The following is a 17,212-nucleotide window of genomic DNA, read 5'->3' on the forward strand; positions in this document are numbered from 1 at the left end:
CAGGGGTCCTACCTCCCTTTATTACTGTGTCGGCCTAAGGATGACATCGGACATGAACTTTATACATAGATATTATACAGGAGATGGTCTCCCTGCTGTGCTTCCAAGAATCCTCATGCATAATGTATGAGATTTCCAACTAGGAAAAACCCGTGTTCTGAATGCGGTGTCGTATCCAGGTAAAATAACAGTTCCTGTAAACCGTGACAAGTGTAGTGTAGGGAAGAATATAGGTGATGGGTAATGAAGATACCGGGGCCTATATTATGGTACCTATATGGAATACTACAGAAACTTCACTTGCCCCAAATAATTCTCCTAGGTACTCCTCCCAAGCTGCCTCGTCCACTACGCAGCTCATAGTCCCCGGGGTACGACTGGAAGCATCCTCTATCAACTTCCAGAACCCTTTTACATTTTTTTCTTCAATTGCTTCCATCAGGTTTTCCCAACATTTTTCTTTAAAGATCCTCTTCTGATTCTTGACTGGCATTTTATATTTTTTTCTCAATTTAATCAGGTTAGAAAGTCTACCCTGGTCATACCTTATCTTCAGACTTCTCTCTTCTCTTCGTATTAACCTTTTCTTGCTCTTACTCTCTAGATTGAACCACCTTGATTGTCTTCCTTGTATAGATTGTGTGTCTGTGGTACCAACTTTTGAACTTTTTTATTCTACTCTACGGTATTGTACAACCTGTTCTATTTTTTCCACAAACCAGGCTACTTTCTCATCCTTAGCACATTCCGTGTTTAATTTCTGTTGAAAACTTGCCATTTCCTCTATATATTACTCTATTAATTTTGGAGTCAGGAGTTTGGGGTATTCCATTTGTTGGGGTAGGACAATTTCACAGTGACTTGTTGGCCCCCCTAATAATTCACAGTAAGGGCATTAGGGTCGCTGCCTTTACACCGGGTTACCTGGAATCCTGTTACCAAGGCATGATTCCAAGCGTGTATAAACACATAGTCAATGGGGCAGTGTTGGGTACCTATCCTGAAAGTCTGTTTAGCTGGGCAGTCGGATTCCATCCTGACATTAAAACTAAATAACCCCTTTGTCCCCAAGTACTTACCAAATGCTTCATCTTGTCTAGGGGGGTGCAATTGGGGATGTCAGTATGAGCTTAATATTTCTTTGAACCAGGGATCTAGTTTTTTGGGTTCAGTTTGTGATTGAAATCTCCCATTATGATAATCAAATCATTCTAATACTTTTCACACACGACATCCATGTCATCCTTGAAAAGCACCAGTTCCAACTCATACTCCTCTTGGGAACCCCATTGAATGTAAACATTCACAAGCACTACCTTTCTGTTACCCCCCTACAATTCCACTTCTGGCATTATCCTTATCCTTTCTTTCAATATCTCCTTTTCGGCTTTTAAAATTGCAGCCTTTACTAGCTCTGAATAGACTTGGACCTTGGTGATTTCCTTGCCTTTGTTTTTATAGATAATGCCTACCTGCCTCAGATCTTTTGTCCCAATTTCTTTCAGGCTTGAGCATTTTGAGAATGAGAATAAAAGCTGGGATCGGTTTAAGGGTGTGATCTTCCTTGTTTTTTACTTCAGCTTCTCTGTTTCGGAGGGTTCAAAGTATAGCCACAATTTACCACTGACTAATAATGCTCTTGTAACCAAATTTTCTCTTCCCATCTTATTCTTCTAACTGGTTATTATTTTTGGTGTTCTTCCGCCCTTAGCTAAGTTCCTAAGGGTTTCTTCTCCCCCCTGCGGATTTTCACGAGTTTTCATAGTTTTATCCTCCCTGCGATTTTTAACAGAGGTTTTTTGTTGACATTTTTTTCCCTCAGTTCAAAATTCACCACACTTGATGAACTCTTTAAATTCCTCATTACCCTACTGCTCTTTAAGTGTATTCCTCTCTCTTGTGGGGTTCCTCAATGAATGCCCCCTTTACCCCTTCCTTTTTTTAAGGACCTTCAATTTCTCCTGTTGCTGCAATAACCTTCTTATTTTCCTTCAGGGATTATAGCGCCTATACCAAGTGTGTTCTCCCCATCTCTTGATCAACATTGGGCATCTTGAGATATAGAATTCTTGCAAATTATTCACTTGCATGGGGTCCCCAGCACTACCCTGAAAAAATGCATCAGGCACCGGTCTAACTACTGATGGCATTAGGCCCCTGATCCCTTACAATTCACCCACGATGTTTTGAAATTGCATTTCATGGATTTTTAGTGTGTGATTATTCAGCATAGCTACTTTTAGAAGACCATGCAAGGTTTTTTGCAACATCAACATTATGTCCAACATTGAGGCTGAAAGTGTTGCAGGTATATCTATGCCCAGTATGAAAATACGCGCCGACTCTTCAGAGGACTCAGATCCTTGATTTACAGGTTGTCCCATGTTCTTATCGATCTAAGACTTTATAGCCAGGTCCGTGTTGTTGCTATGGTCCCAACTTGATTCATTTGAGGCATTTCCCTCATGTTCTGATTCTTTGGCACCGGTCATAGAAAAAATCCGTGGGGATGAGGACAGTCTAGTTTCCAAAGTGTGATCCATTCAGCTTCGGTTAATTTGGTTAGGAAATGGTACATCTAAATTTGGGGCACAATGTCCAGTAACCTCCTGTTCATTTAGCTGTTCTTTATTAGAGTCTTGGGTTCTCACAGGCGTATGCATCCTCTTAAAGTGCTTGCCTACAAATTCCTTTATTGATTTTGTCACAAGCGCCCCCCTTTCACACTGGATTGAGTATTATCAGCTGTTGTTTTCCTCTTTGTGTTTCTCTTTGAAGCCCTTTGTTGCTCTCGCGGAATTAAGGCAGTGCAGCCTTTCAGCAATTCGATGTCTCGCGTCTCTGCTTCTTTGCGTCATGTTCCAAGAAGTGAGCATGTGATGCAATGCACAGTACAGGAGTCTGTTGATCAGCGTTGCACAGCCAGCCCACAAAGCAGAGGAAGAACTCTTTTCACAGCAGGACAGAACAGAGGCGGTCAGTCATGGTGCAAGGGTGTCCGTGTTGTTGGCATGATTGTTTTTGTGCTGGAAGGTGTCCCTTCCTGCACAAAAACAATCATGGGAGGTGTTTTCCTTATTCTGTGTGTGCTGCAGAATGCAGCACATGTGGAAAGATGAAAAAACAAGGAGAAATGTAAATATTTCTCCTCGTTACACCTGCTCTGGGAGGCATACGTTTTTGGCCCTGACCCAGGTTTACGTGATGTTGTGAATTTGTGGCAGTGTAAATTCCATGGGTGTTGAGAGGAAAGGCTTACGTCAACACCGATGGAACGCCTCCTTGGCGTAGAGTAAGGCAACACACAGCAAATGGCTTGCCTTACTCCATGTTTGTGAGGCCATGCAAAGCCACGCAGGGAGGCTTTGTGTCGCCTCATAGACAAGATTGGGAGGCCTGCCCCACCGGACTGTCATAAAAAGTAACACGCTGGTGGCGCAGGCCGCTTGTAAATGAGGGCCTTAATTCTGTGCTCCAGAAACAATTTTTCTTAAATTCATGTATAGGTCGGGTTGAAGTTCACAATCACAGCCCACAATAAATTGCCAGGCAGCAGAGCCCCTTGTACAACGTGTAGACCTGACCCCTGTTCTCTGCAGTAACCCCTTGTTGAAGTTAACATATCACAGTATATATGATGTTCTCCCTTTCCCCTTCCCTTCTTTAAATGTGCAAACGTTTGGAAGACGCATGTTCCCTTCTGTCTTTGGCTAGAGAGTTTGAATTTGAAGATGTGAGGCTTAGGACTCAGGCACTGGGCCTCCGTGAGTGTCCAACTTAAGAGATCATCAGCACTGCCCTCTGGTACCTGTAGTTTATGCTTGGCTTGATTTCATTGAGAAGGTGTTGAACGCTAGCAGGAATGATTTGTTGCACGGTGTGGATTCAGTTGCTGTTCCTCTAACACCCCCCTCCAAGGATTAGACTAAGGTCCTCGTTACAAAGTAGGCAGTAATACTCCCAACGAGTTCCCTCCCATGTTATTACCTTTCCTGTAGGTCCAAGTAATTTATAATGGGATAGGAAATAACATGGTTTATACATTTTTAGGGAATAAAGTGTGGAAACCAGAGTTATCTTGACAGTTTTGGCATGTTTTCACCAGCCACCTGGGCACCGCGCATGCTTGCAGCAGGTAAAGTCGCTGGGTGCTGTATCGCCCACCATCAGAGTCAACACCCAGCTCAATTTCACCTTGCGCAGAGGCTCAACTCAAAGGACAGAGCCATCCTCAGGGGCACAAGGACCCACATCTCAGCTGACCCTCAACAAAGTCTCTGTACAGCAAAGGAGTATGCCCATATCACCCCATCAATCCCAGGCTTACATATGAAGTGTACATAACAGTAGAAAGCTATGGAGATACATTTAAACCTATAATATATATATCTAACAATTAAATAATTATATATATGTGTTACCAACAGGTCTGACAATTTATTCACAGTGCCGAATGCAAATTCATATTTTCCCTTCCTACAACTTCTTTTGCTTATACCATTGACAAACATACCATCACATATACATCACAGCATTGTTAGAAATTGGGGTGTTGGTTGACTGGGGTATAAGCCCTTAGTCAAGCAGCAATCACAATCCTAGTCAGGGCAAGAGGCAGGCTACCCTAAATTATACTGTGCTCACCTTCTGGTAGCTTGGCACAGAGCAGTGAGGTTTAACTTTAGAGGCTGTGTGTAAAGTATTTGTACAACATTTCAAACAGTGAAAACACCACACACAATGATTCAACACCAAGTTAGACAAATAGATCTGACTTTAAGAAATACAAGACCAAAATGACGAAAATCCAGTTGAGGGAGCAGGAGATATTGAATTTCAAAGTGATTAAGTAGAATAGTGTCCAGAAAGAAAAAGCGCTAATGGGGATATCTGGTTGCGCTGGCCGGGACAAAGTCACAAGCTCAGGCCAAAAGTGATGGAGTGCAGGCCGGTTACAAGGAGCTGGTGAGGCCTGCTAAACAAAGTACCTTAAATCCAGGTTGCGGAGCATTGTGTGTATTAGGGTCTAAGATGCGTCGTGCAGAGGTTGCAGTGTGCTGGTTTCAAAATGCAGTGAGGCTGCAACGCGAGCTCCTGATGCATCAACGTCGAGGATCCTGTTGACGGGACTTGCGATGTGAAGTCCGGTGTTGAGGATGCAAGGCGCAGCAGGAGCGATGCATAAATTCCGATGAGCGGTGAAGCTGTCATGCAGAGTTTCAGCATCCTCATCGAGGCTGCCGTCGATGAGGGATTCGAGGAATTGTTCCAGGTAAAGCATCACACAGCAACAGTTCTGAAGGTGATGAGTCAGTCCCAAGGTGCAGATAGTACATCTTAAAGGAGAAAGGGGTGAGCCTATTGTCAATCAGGCAGGAATAAGTGACTCATGTTATTCCTATCTTGAGCACATTGATACACAACGTATACAGACTGACAGAACTCAGATTAGGGGATTTCTAGGGGGGATTGCTTTGTCTAGGTTTACCAGTGGTCAGAGAGTCATGTTCGATGACCATCTCAATATGGATGAATTGGTTGCAGAAATAAGGGGTATGTGGAAGGGTGATGATTCTGGTCGTGCTGGCTTACACATATATTGTTATCAATCATTTGCAGTGACACTTTCTTTGAAATGGGTCAAATTGATTTACTTGCACGTAACTGCTAGAGTAAGAACAGGCCAGGCGACCTACAACTCGTATTTGAATGAGTCACAAGGCAGCGTATCCTCTCTTACCCCTGTTATTTTCCCTAAATGTGGAGCTGCTGGGATGCTGAGACTAGTTTTCTGGACTGGGACATAAAAGTAGGTGAAAGGAACCATATAGGCAGCAGATGACATTCTTATGTAACTGAGAGCTCTTTAAAAGTCGCTCCTGATACTTTTACAAGAGCTGCCCCAATGTGGTGCAGCATCGGGATTGCATACCAACTGGCCTAAAACTGAATTGGATGCTCTAAGAGGGCGGAAAGCTCTCAATCGAATTGGATAGCCTGAGGTGGATGTAAGAGTGGAACCTTGGCATACAGGTGGCACGATATGTGTTGCTTAATATTCTCTTAAATGGGAAAACTACTTGAAAGTTTGAAATTTTCAGCCGCATTCTGGAGCGGTCTCTCTTTCTCTGTGATTGGCAGTATTTTATTTTGCCTCGCTGCATTTATGTCTGGCAGAGACCGGTATGCCCTATGTGACTCTGATTGTTAAGAGAGCTGGATTGACCATTGTTCTTTTTGGTTTGGATGGGTACACGTAGTATAGTGAGTCTTGACACTCATTCATATAGTCAATCATTGAAACCATCTTGGGAGAATGGAATTTCAGAAATGTCAGACTTACTTGACATTGAAATGTATTGCATGGCCACAAATCAACAATTTGCAGGTAAGTGATTAGATGACAAGATGAGGTGGGAGTAACACCATTGTAGGAAATACGTGAGCAGGTACCATGGCAAGATATACTTAAGATGGGAGGAACGATAGCAGACAATCACCTATTCGTTATCCGGAAGGAAGGGTGGGCATCGGACAGAGTGGTGAAGGTCATAATTAGACGCCCAATGTTCCTGGTAGAGATGCCATTGACGTGTATACAGTTGCTGTATCACACAAGGTAGCGAGAGGGAGAGTAAAACGTTTGGAGATCTGTACTCATAAAGCAGGTTCTGGTGCCATAGACATTTTTAAGTATCGGAACAGAACAATTCCTGCAATATGCACATATGGCTAGAGAGGTATAGCATCCATGCTGGTCTAATGCCGAGAGGGAGGATAGTAGCTCATATGTGCATTGACCTGAAATACGACAAGGGAGGGAAAACGATGATTGCCAGAAAAAAGGGGACCTCTTATTTCCTGTAACTGGTCATAGATGAGGAGAAGGACAAGACCTATGCTGAGGTTAGAAAAATATTGACTAATATCAGATTTAAGTTAGTCCAATTCAATTACTTACAGAAAACGCATCCACAACCACTAAAATCAAAAAAGAAACCCCTGTATCAGACCTTTAAATGTCCAAGATGCTGAGCATCAAAGGCAGACTTCTTAAATATGGCATGGGTTTGTCCAAAGCACAACTATTATAGACAGGAGTTACAACAGTTACAACCACTCTCATGTGATTTTCTCACACTAATTCCTAAGCACTATCTAATGGAAATATTATGTAATTGAAAGAAAGAGTCAATTGAAACATACATTTGAGGCTTTTGAGGTGATATTAGCTAAAAGACGCGTGGCTGTTCATTGGTTGAGGCCACAAACGCTGACATTTCTCAGCTGGGTAATAGGCTGTTGCAGAGGACTATCAAGTGAAATTGGAAGAAAACTTAACAGTATTTCCTGCTCAGCAAGAATTCAAGAGTTATCAGACCCCCTCACACTAGACCACAATGACTGTATCCATGCTGTATCCATGAGTGCAATGTGACTTGGTGATCCTTGTTCTTCAAACAGATAGACAGGCGCTGGGGTCAAAGGGTAGCGAAGTTACATGATGTGGGGGCAGACTGAACTTTTTTCATCTGCTTCACGTCTAGGCACATTTGCTACAATAATGGGTTAAGAGGGCAAAGTATGGAACAAACTCTGCATTTTTGGAAAGGCAGATGATCTGAATCTATTGATTCTTACTTTGTTTCCTGCTCTGGCATATTAACTTGCATGTTTGACCACTGTGATGCCACAGATTTATCTGTACTTGCTGTACTTGTTCTTGCTAAAGGTATATTAACTATGCATGCATGATCTCTGTTATGAGCACTCACTGCACTTGTTTTCTCTACAAGAATATTGCCTATATGTTACTGGTTCTATAGAAAACTAAAACAAAATACAGCATATTTTTTTTTTAAAGGGACACCAAATCTTTGACAGATATCTCTGGGTAGGTGGTTCTCAGAGAGGGATCTTTTAAAGTGCTTCATGCACATCTCAAGGAGCTACCAGAATAATTATGCAAAAACAATGGGGTTACTTTACCTCTTAAACTGATACAAATTAGATATGGACAGCCCTGAAGACAGAAGGTGTTCTCTAAGAAAGCAAGTCATTCAGTCAGTGTTCTTCAAGCCACATTCTGGTGCACTCTTGGTCACCCAGCCAGTGCTCACTGCCCGCCCTAGCCAGGATGTGCCGGGGGAGAGGCCTATCTAATGGCAATGAAGTGAAGTACGCTTATCACTGCTCCTGGGCTGATCAATATGTTGTCTTATAGATGAAAATGGTTCTTCTCTTGGGCTTGGATTGTGTCATCGACAGCTGGGCTTCCCTTCCTCACAGTTCTCTGCTCCTGGTTCGGCACTGTAGTTTGCAGATGAGGAGGTCACAGCTCGGTCATTCCGCGATACCAACATCCTCTTTCTGTGGGCAGCTCTAGTTAGTCAGTCAGGCTCCTCCCTTTAGGGGCAGGCCACACAATGTCCAGAGTTCATGCAAGCTTGGTCCCAGCCTCACAGAAGCTACAGTCCATGTGCTCATAAAACACTCTCTCCCGGCCAACCTGTAGAATCTTCTTCTGGTGTCCAGAGCATTACCATGTACTGGCTTCAGGTGGTCAGTGTGTATCCAAAAAGCAATGCCCCCCGAATTCAGGACTAGATTGTTCCCTTGTTCAACTTATCCAGTTAGAGAAGTGTTCAGTTGGATGAGCTCATTTCTGAACCCCAAGGGTCACGTGTTTACCTAACCTGCCACACATCACGAATTAACCTATGTCATAACAGTTATTTTGTTTGTTGTGTGGCATGTAATCAGGAGCATTGTTTCAATAAGGTATGGCCGTCTTAATGCCACTTCTCAGCACTGCTAAGCCTTAACCATTAGCACTTATTAACTCCTCAACTTTAAGTGCAGAAAAACGTGTAGAAACAACTTCCGGTAATATCGAATGTACCATTTGTGATTCTGCACTACTGGAAGTATAGTATTACACTGAATACTTCGGAGATATCTAAGCAAAGGCCTCCGTAAGTTTCTTAAAAGCATAGGGCCTCATTCATGAAAAGTGTTGCATGGCTGCGGTAAAACAGCAATGCAACACTTTTCAGTCCGCCCTTCTCATGACACCATGGATGCGTCGTATTTACGTACAGCGATCCATGTCGCAAGGATTGGCAGATAGGTCAGGAATCCTGACGTATCTATCAGCGCAAAAATGGCACATTGCTGGAGTGTGTCTGGAAATACACGCAACTCCAGCAATGTGTCATTACACATGGGGCAAGCCCCATGTGAAAAGGCCTGTGTCACCCCTTATGCCTGCTTCAGGAAGACGTAAGGATTTGACGCAGTGAGGCCGTAGAAGTGGCGCAGTGAGATCTCATAGATTTCACTGTGACACTTCTATGAGGCTTTGCTGCGCCGGAACGCCTACTGTGCATACATTATACCTGTCGCAGGTATAATGTAGCGCAGGGGTGTACGAAGTGGCGCATCTGCCTAGATGTGCCAGTTTGTAAATATGACGCTGTGTGGCACATTTATTACGCCACCGCAGCGTCACAAAAAGTGACACAACGGCGGAGTAAGGGCCTCATAAATAAGGCCCATATTTCATTAAAAGAAGTGTCTAGCTCCTCCTACCAATGTTTTCATGCCTGCTCATCCATGTTACAAAATAATGCTGACATTAACACATTGCTTATAGCGAGGTTAACGAGCGCCCTCTCTCTTTGAAGGCTTTTCCCCAAAGGAGCGTTAAAAAATGGGAGAAAATTTGGACTTAGCAATTCATACTATTTCACACTTTTAAATAACACGTTAGTTTGAAAAGACGTAATTTCTATGTACCAACAAAAAGGCATGAAATGTTCTAATGCTCCCGCCATGTCTAACGCAGTCTCCAGGAGCATCTTTGGAACAGGAAATCATTTATGGTCCTGAAAGAAAATGGTGCAGTGCTCCTGCGGTGCTGTTTTCAGGCCTGTGTCGTTTCACAATGCCTCGGCCTATCTAGCCCCGAGAGCAGCCCTTTCGTAGGCCTATTTGGGTTCTTACCTGAGTCCATTATGACCTGTTCAGTACAAACATTCAGAAGCATTTCTAACCTGCTTGGACTCTGAGAACTGTATATCTCATTCTGATACATTTGCATGTGTTATCCTTGGAAACCAGAAAATTCTCTGTTAATAAATATTTTTCATGCTTCTTTTATCTAGCGATGTTGTTCGGGCCACCACAGTAACTCCGACGTGGAAGTAAGGTATTGCCAGGTAAAGTTATGTATGTCACTGTGTCACGCTAAAGAATAGCTCTGGTACATGTGTGTAGTGGGTAGACTGAAGGGAATAGGAGACACGTCAGGTATGTGTTGAAAAGGGGGTTTATTAACAGGGAGAGACCCCTTTTCCAGTATATAGCAAATATGTTTGTAACACCAAACAAAAAGTCTTGTAGTTATTGGTTTGCACTTGTTATGACAGTCGGGTTGTGAAGGGGGGGGACGGGGGACGTGAGGAAACAGACGCGGAGCACAAACTACAAAATCTACACGTGTGCCCTTAGTTCTGTGTGCCTCCCCACCACCCCCACCAAAGTGAACCCCGCAGAGGTACTCGCCTTGTGCCACGACCCATGTCCAGGGCCGTGGCGAAATCACCCGGGGCATCCTCCTCCCTCTGTGGGTCGCCTGGCTTGGTCGCACTGTACGCTGCTTTCACCAGGGCCTCCTTCCTCTGGGTTCCTTCGTCCTCGCCTTCCGTCGCTGTATCCTCCTCGCTCCTCATCTCTTTCTGCACGCTCTCCACTCCCGGTGTTGCCACACTCTGCTCTGTTCTTCCGTCCATTTTCTTGTCCCTCCCTGATGACATTGGGAGTGACTCCTTGAGTTTCCCAGCCGCCGCTAGACCGCTGACCTCTTCCGGTTGGGGTGGTAAGTCGGCACCGTCTGTTGGACACTTCTGGTCCGTCCCGCCTCCATCCTCCTCACACATCTCCCCCCTCAGGAATGGACGATGTGGTCATTCAGTGGAGGGGTGCCGCGACAGATAGTCCTCCCATCTGGTTATAGGGGCAGGGATTGCCCTAATCGCCTCTACTTTGTCCATCTGAGGTTTTAGAAGCCCCTCCTGAATAGTGTAACCCAGGTACTGAATGGTGTTTGTGGCAAGTAAGGATTTCTTACCTGCTGTTTTAATGGTGGTGAATACGGAGTGCAAATGTTGTATATGGTCTTCCCAAGATGAGCTGAACACGACTATGTCGTCAAGGTACGCAGCGGCATACCCATTACGTGGTTGCAGAAGCCGGTCCATCAAACGCTGAAATGTGGCAGGGGCCCCGTGCAACCCGAAGGGAAGCACCCTGAACTGGTGGAGACCAGAGGGGGTTGAAAAAGCGGTCTTCTCTTTGGCTTGATGGGACAAGGAGATCTGCCAGTAACCCTTGGTTAAATCAAGGGTCGACATATAGCGGTCCTTTCCCAATCGTTCGATTAGTTCGTTAATGCGTGGCATGGGATAGGTGTCGAATTTGGTTATGGCATTCACTTGTCTGAAATCTATACAGAAGCGAAGACTACCTTTGGGTTTTGGTACGATCACCACTGGGGAGCACCAGTTACTCTGTGATGGCTCAATAATGTGGGATTGTAGCATGGCCGTCACTTCACTTTCTACTGCATCTCGTCGTGCTGCTGGGATCCATTACGGCTTTTGTCGTACCACTTTACTTTCTAGTGATACTATGTCATGCTGTACCAGGGAGGTCAGGCCAGGGATAGTGGAAAACAACCCTGGAAAGGAGTCTAATAAGGCCTTTATCTGTGTATGCTGTGTAGGTGATAATATATCTCCAGTGGGTATCTTCTCTAGTTCAGATTCCCGTACGGTTAGCGGGGGTATATCAATGGGTCTTTCGGTGCTCACTAGGTGTACCGGTATCCCGGAGGTGTCGGGTGTAGGTGGTTCTTCCCATTTGTTTAAATGGTTGACATGATATATCTGTGTGCCCCCCCCCTCGTGAGGGTAAAGAGATGCAGTACGTAACTGGGGTTATCCGTTTGTCAACGACAAAGCGACCCTGCCAATGGGATAACAATTTATTCTCGCTGGAAGGCAACAAAAGAAACACTTTATCCCCAGGCTGAAATTCCCTCAGACTACTGTTTCTGTCATAGTATGTTTTTTGTGTATTTTGGGCTTCTTCCATGTGTTCATGTACTAGGCCCCATAACTGGGTTACCCTAGTCTTAAGATCTGCAGTGTATTTCAGCAGGGGCTTCCCTTCCTCGTCCTCCTCCTCCCACTGTTCTGCTGCCATATCCAGAAGAGATTGGGGCTTCCTTCCGAACAGTAGTTCGAATGGAGAGAAACCTGTGGAGCTCTGTTCGTGCGATCTTATGGCAAAGAGAACCAGAGGCAGCTTACGATCCCAGTCCCTTCCTGATTCGGAGATGACTTTGCGGAGCATGGTCTTAATAGTTTTGTTATAACGCTCCACTAGGCCATCTGTTTGGGGGTGGTACGCTGACGTGCGGATCCTGTCGATTCCTAAAATCGTGCATATCTGTATCATAAGGCGGGACATGAACGGGGTCCCCTGATCTGTAAGGATTTCTGACGGGAAACCCACCCTCGAGAACAGGGATGTCATGGTCTGGGCTATGGTGGGAGTGGTCATACTCGTTAGGGGGAACGCTTGGGGATATCGGCTCGCATAATCCACAATGACGAGGATATAACAGTGTCCTCTGGCAGAGGGGGGCAGGGGCCCTACCAAGTCCATCCCTACCCTTTTGAATGGTATATCAATTATGGGTAAGGGGTGAAGAGGTGCTTTCTTTACCCCACTCGGGTTTACTACTGACATCTCACACATGCAGCACAATGTTTAGCCACGTCTCTGTATACCCCGGGCCAATAAAACGTTTCCAAGAGGTATTTCAAAGGGTTCTCCTTGCTGTAATGACCCCCCTACCTGATTGTGGGCCAGATGCAGAACGTGTGTGCGAAAGGAGGAGGGAACCAGCAGTTGTGTGGTAGAGTGTGTAACCCCATTCACAACCCTATACAATAGCCCCCTTTTTACCAGAAAATAGGGTCTTACCTGTGCCGGCTCTTGGTCTTGAACGTGTTCCCATGCATAAGAAAGTGTTGTCCTCCCTCTGAGCCATACGGAAACTAACAGGGACCGCTTCGTTTGACTCGGCGAGTGAAAGAGGATAGGCAGAACAGGAGTGCTGTGTCTGGCTGTAGTTCCATTTATCCCTTCGTCTGTCTTGTTTTCTATTTCTGTCCTTCGTTTGTGTGGTCTCTATGTCACTACCGTTAAAGGGTGCTTCATGTAACCAAGTACTAGGGATCTCTTTGATATCGTCCAGGTATTGTCTAAACTTTGGATGGTCTGTTCCTATAATAACTGCTTCGGGAAGGGATGGCATGACACCCACTTTCCTTAGCTGGGGATCATTATCTATGTCTAACAAGACCTCGGCTACTGGGTATGATTTGGTGTCTCCATGTACACATGTAACGCTTACTTGTCCTTGTTCTCGCATCTGGGGACGGAATATTAGGTTTTCATTTACCACTGTCACATGACACCCGGTGTCCAGGAGAGCCTGCTGCTTCCTTCCTTTTAAGAGGATCTCCTTCCTATAATTCTGGTGTGCCTTCCCTGTCACATATATCCGCCCTCTAGTATAACTTATTTCCATGGGATCAGTGGTGGGGGCCCGATGAGGACAGTGCCTAGCGATATGTCTCCATTCCGCACAGTGATAACACTGTGGACCCTGACTGTGAGGTGGTGGGGAAGGGAAAAGGGTTTTCTGTTGGATACGGGGAGGTACTGGGGTTCTAGGCTCTGGTCGGCTTGAACTCCGCGAGGGGATGTAAGGTGGTGTGGGTGCATTTGCACTGAAATCTGGGGATCTATGGAAAGCGCACGCCAATTCCACCGCGGTGGTAGAAGTGAGGTTGGGATGTTGCTTCACCCAAGACCTAGTGTTGGGAGGTAGGGCCTCCAGGAACTGTTCCATGTATATTTTCTCCGTGAGTTCCTCTGTACTGGATGTATGGGGCATCAGCCATCTATTACTCATGTCTCGTATTCTGTAAAAGAGGGTGTGGGGATTGTCTCCTGCTGTCCATTTCTCTTTCCTGAATTTCGCTATTTAATACTCCTGGTCGCAACCCAGCCGTTCCAAGATGGTTTTCTTGACATCCTCATAGGATGGTTCCGGCTGGATTGGCCGCTTGGTAGGCGGCCTGGAGTTCACCGGATTACAGAAGAGCTATGTACTGTCCCCACCTCTCTTGGGGCCAGGCTGCTGTGGTTGCTACTCTCTCAAAGTTGATAAAAAAATAGTTGGGATCATCCCCTTCTTGATATTTTTGCAAGACAGACCCAGGAACGTTAGGTCTCACCCTTGTGCTTACTACCGCATCGTTCAGTCATAAAATCGCGGTATCCTGGACCTGTTGGTTGCTGGTGAGTTGATTAGCCTGATCCCTTAACGCTTCCTGGAGAGCCTCCTGATCCTTTTGGGTGGTCAAGGAGTGCTGTTCTAACACAAGTTGGAGGTGTCGCTGCCCTTTGGCCAGCTGGGCTATTATCCCCTCTACAGTCACGGGTTGTGTCATGATTCGACACTGCAGCTGGTCTATCCCACTTCTAACACCACTTTGTAGTGGGTAGGCTGAAGGGAATAGGAGACACATCAGGTATGTGTTCAAAAGGGGGTTTATTAACAGGGAGAGACCCCTTCTCCAGTATATAGCAAATATGTTTGTAACAGCAAACAAAAAGTCTTGTAGTTATTGGTTTGCACTTGTTATGACAGTCCACGATCCCTCTGGTTCTCTTCACCAAATCTTGGGTATTGTGGCTTCTGGGCGCCCTCCCAGTAACTTCCTCGGTCTCCACCAAGTCAGGGGAAAAAAAAGAAAAGAAAGAAAGGGCCGAGGTTACTGTTGGGTTTCCTGTGTTCACCGTGTGTGCTACCGTCACCAAAAACCACTCGGGTTGTGAAGGGGGAAACGTGAGGAAACCGACGTGGTGCACAAACTATGAAAGCTACATGCGTGCCCTTAGTTCCCTGTGCCTCCCAACCACCCCCACCAAAACGAATCTCGCAGAGGTACTCGCCTTGTGCCACGACCTGTGTCCAGGGCCGTGGCGAAAGGACCGGGGGCATCCTCCTCCCTCTGTGGGCCGCGAGGCTTGGTGCACTGTACGCTGCTTTTGCCGGGGTCTCTCTCCTCTGGGTTCCTTCATCCTCGCCTTCCGTCGATGTGTCCTCCTCGCTCCTCGTCTCTTTCTGCACGCTCTCTGCTCCCAGTCTGCTCTGTTCTTCCGTCCTTTTTCTTGTCCCTCCCTGATGACATCGGGAGTGCCTCCTCGTGTTTCCCAGCCGCCGCTTGACCGCTGACCTCTTCCGGTTGGGGTTGTGAGTCGGCGTCGTTGGTGAAGTACTGGGAATTTAAAGCCCAGCGGTGCAGGGGAACACACCCTAAGACTTCGGGTTCTTTCTGTTTCAGACCTACAGAAACACAGAGTCTTCTGGGTGAAGTCAAAGATCGATTTATTGGCTGCAGACCAATTACAGGTATCCGAGAAGTACAACACAATGTATGTTCTCAGGAGACTGCTTAAAGTTACAGAAACGGGCTTCTCCGTAAATACAAAATATCATGCTTCAGGCACACATTCCTTGTTTTACGATATGGTCATTCACATGTATCCATTACAAACGAAAAGGCAGAGTCATGATGACCATCCCACATTCCAGTTAAGCCAGCCCACAATTATTTACCCAGCGAGGCTCTGATCCCACATCAGATATCAACAGACCCCAATAAACACGGGCATCTCCTGTTTGTAAAACAAGCCATAAAGCAGGAAGAGTCAGGTGTGAAAGAGATTAGCCGGAGGCTTGTGTGGGATGAAAAGGCTTTATGGTGTGTCAAACCCTGATGCTAATCACAGGTGGCCCTAGGACGGGGAGTTCGTGGGACCGGACTGACCTGGGGCAGCGGAGCCAAGTTGGACAGGTCACAGAGAAGTCAAACAGAAAGTACATGTGTTCTAAAGGCCCGTACTTGTTCGTAATGTGTAGCCTATGTGAGGGCAACCATAAGATGGCCACCGCTCCAAGATTCGACCCACGAAGTCAATGTAAAATATCGTATACAAAGTGCATTTATCGCTAAAACGTTATACAAAGCACTTGTACATACCGCATTGTCCATTCGCGGTTCGCTAATACCGGAATAGACAGGGGTAGGGCCCTGCCTCCTACGCGGTCCCAAATTTCAAAGTACCACAGACCCTCCTTTTGCCCTTACATAGGCAATAACTAGGCTCATTTCAATCCGAGTCCAAGTCTATATTCACAAAGTCATGGAGATGTTGCTGTAGCATCATCCTATTACTTAGCTCGTCCCTCAATACAGGTTTCCTTACACATAATGTAGCACAGAGGCCACATATCGCAGGAGCACACTGTATGCACAGACAGAACAGGAAAAGGATGGCTAAGATCATTCCAATGACCATCAGAATCTTTCAACCCCAGGCAGATATCAGTTCCCAGAACCACCCCACCAGTGACCAATCTCCTTTATCCACATGTATGGATTCAGATATTTTATGCAGTTTGGGGATGGCTTGATAAACTGTTGGAGCGTTATCTGGTATGAAAATGCAACAGCTAGATTGGATAACCTTACATACCCCACCGCGGTCTGCAAGTATGACGTCTAGAACCATGCGGTTCTGCAAAGTCATGAGGCGATCCGCTTGGAGCTCAACTGTCAAATTACCAAGGGCACCAGCCGTTACATTAACAGTGGATTCAACCACACGAGTCAGTTGTCTCAGGTTCCTACTATTGACCATCGGTCCCCAAAACGGCAGGAAACCCAAAAAGAAGTCTCCCGCTTCCTGACCAGCAGTATCCTCCTTACTAATCACGCCTCTTACAACTCTGGTCTTGTGATAATCAGAGGCAGCAGTAAATGTCGGCGGTAGCAGATTTGCAATATAACATGTGCCCGAGAAATCAGAGGGCAACCATGTATATGCTCGGTCATTGCAGACAAAATATGTACCCTTGGCAGCCAAAAACGCAGGGGAAAACTGTGATGGAAAAGTGTACGTTTCAGTACAGTCACTTTTCCCCAGTTGAGCTCTTGGATTCTGACCATTACCTTGTAAACAGAACCGACCTATGTGGGGTACGACCCAAATTGGGGATGAGATT

At 45.7% G+C, this 17,212-nt stretch overlaps 1 long non-coding RNA gene across 1 annotated transcript in view; it reads left to right on the forward strand.

Annotated features, from left to right (window-relative positions):
- The window catches only part of LOC146798439 (uncharacterized), an 84,546-nt gene that overhangs the window by 31,722 nt on the left and 35,612 nt on the right, over positions 1-17,212 (forward strand). Inside the window, exon 11 of the long non-coding RNA XR_014969162.1 lies at positions 10,167-10,220. This is a non-coding gene — a long non-coding RNA (uncharacterized LOC146798439). The remainder of the gene's footprint in view (positions 1-10,166; positions 10,221-17,212) is intronic.

This window comes from Triturus cristatus, chromosome 9, assembly GCF_964204655.1.
Source record: "Triturus cristatus chromosome 9, aTriCri1.1, whole genome shotgun sequence".
In the NCBI taxonomy this organism is placed as follows: domain Eukaryota; kingdom Metazoa; phylum Chordata; class Amphibia; order Caudata; family Salamandridae; genus Triturus; species Triturus cristatus.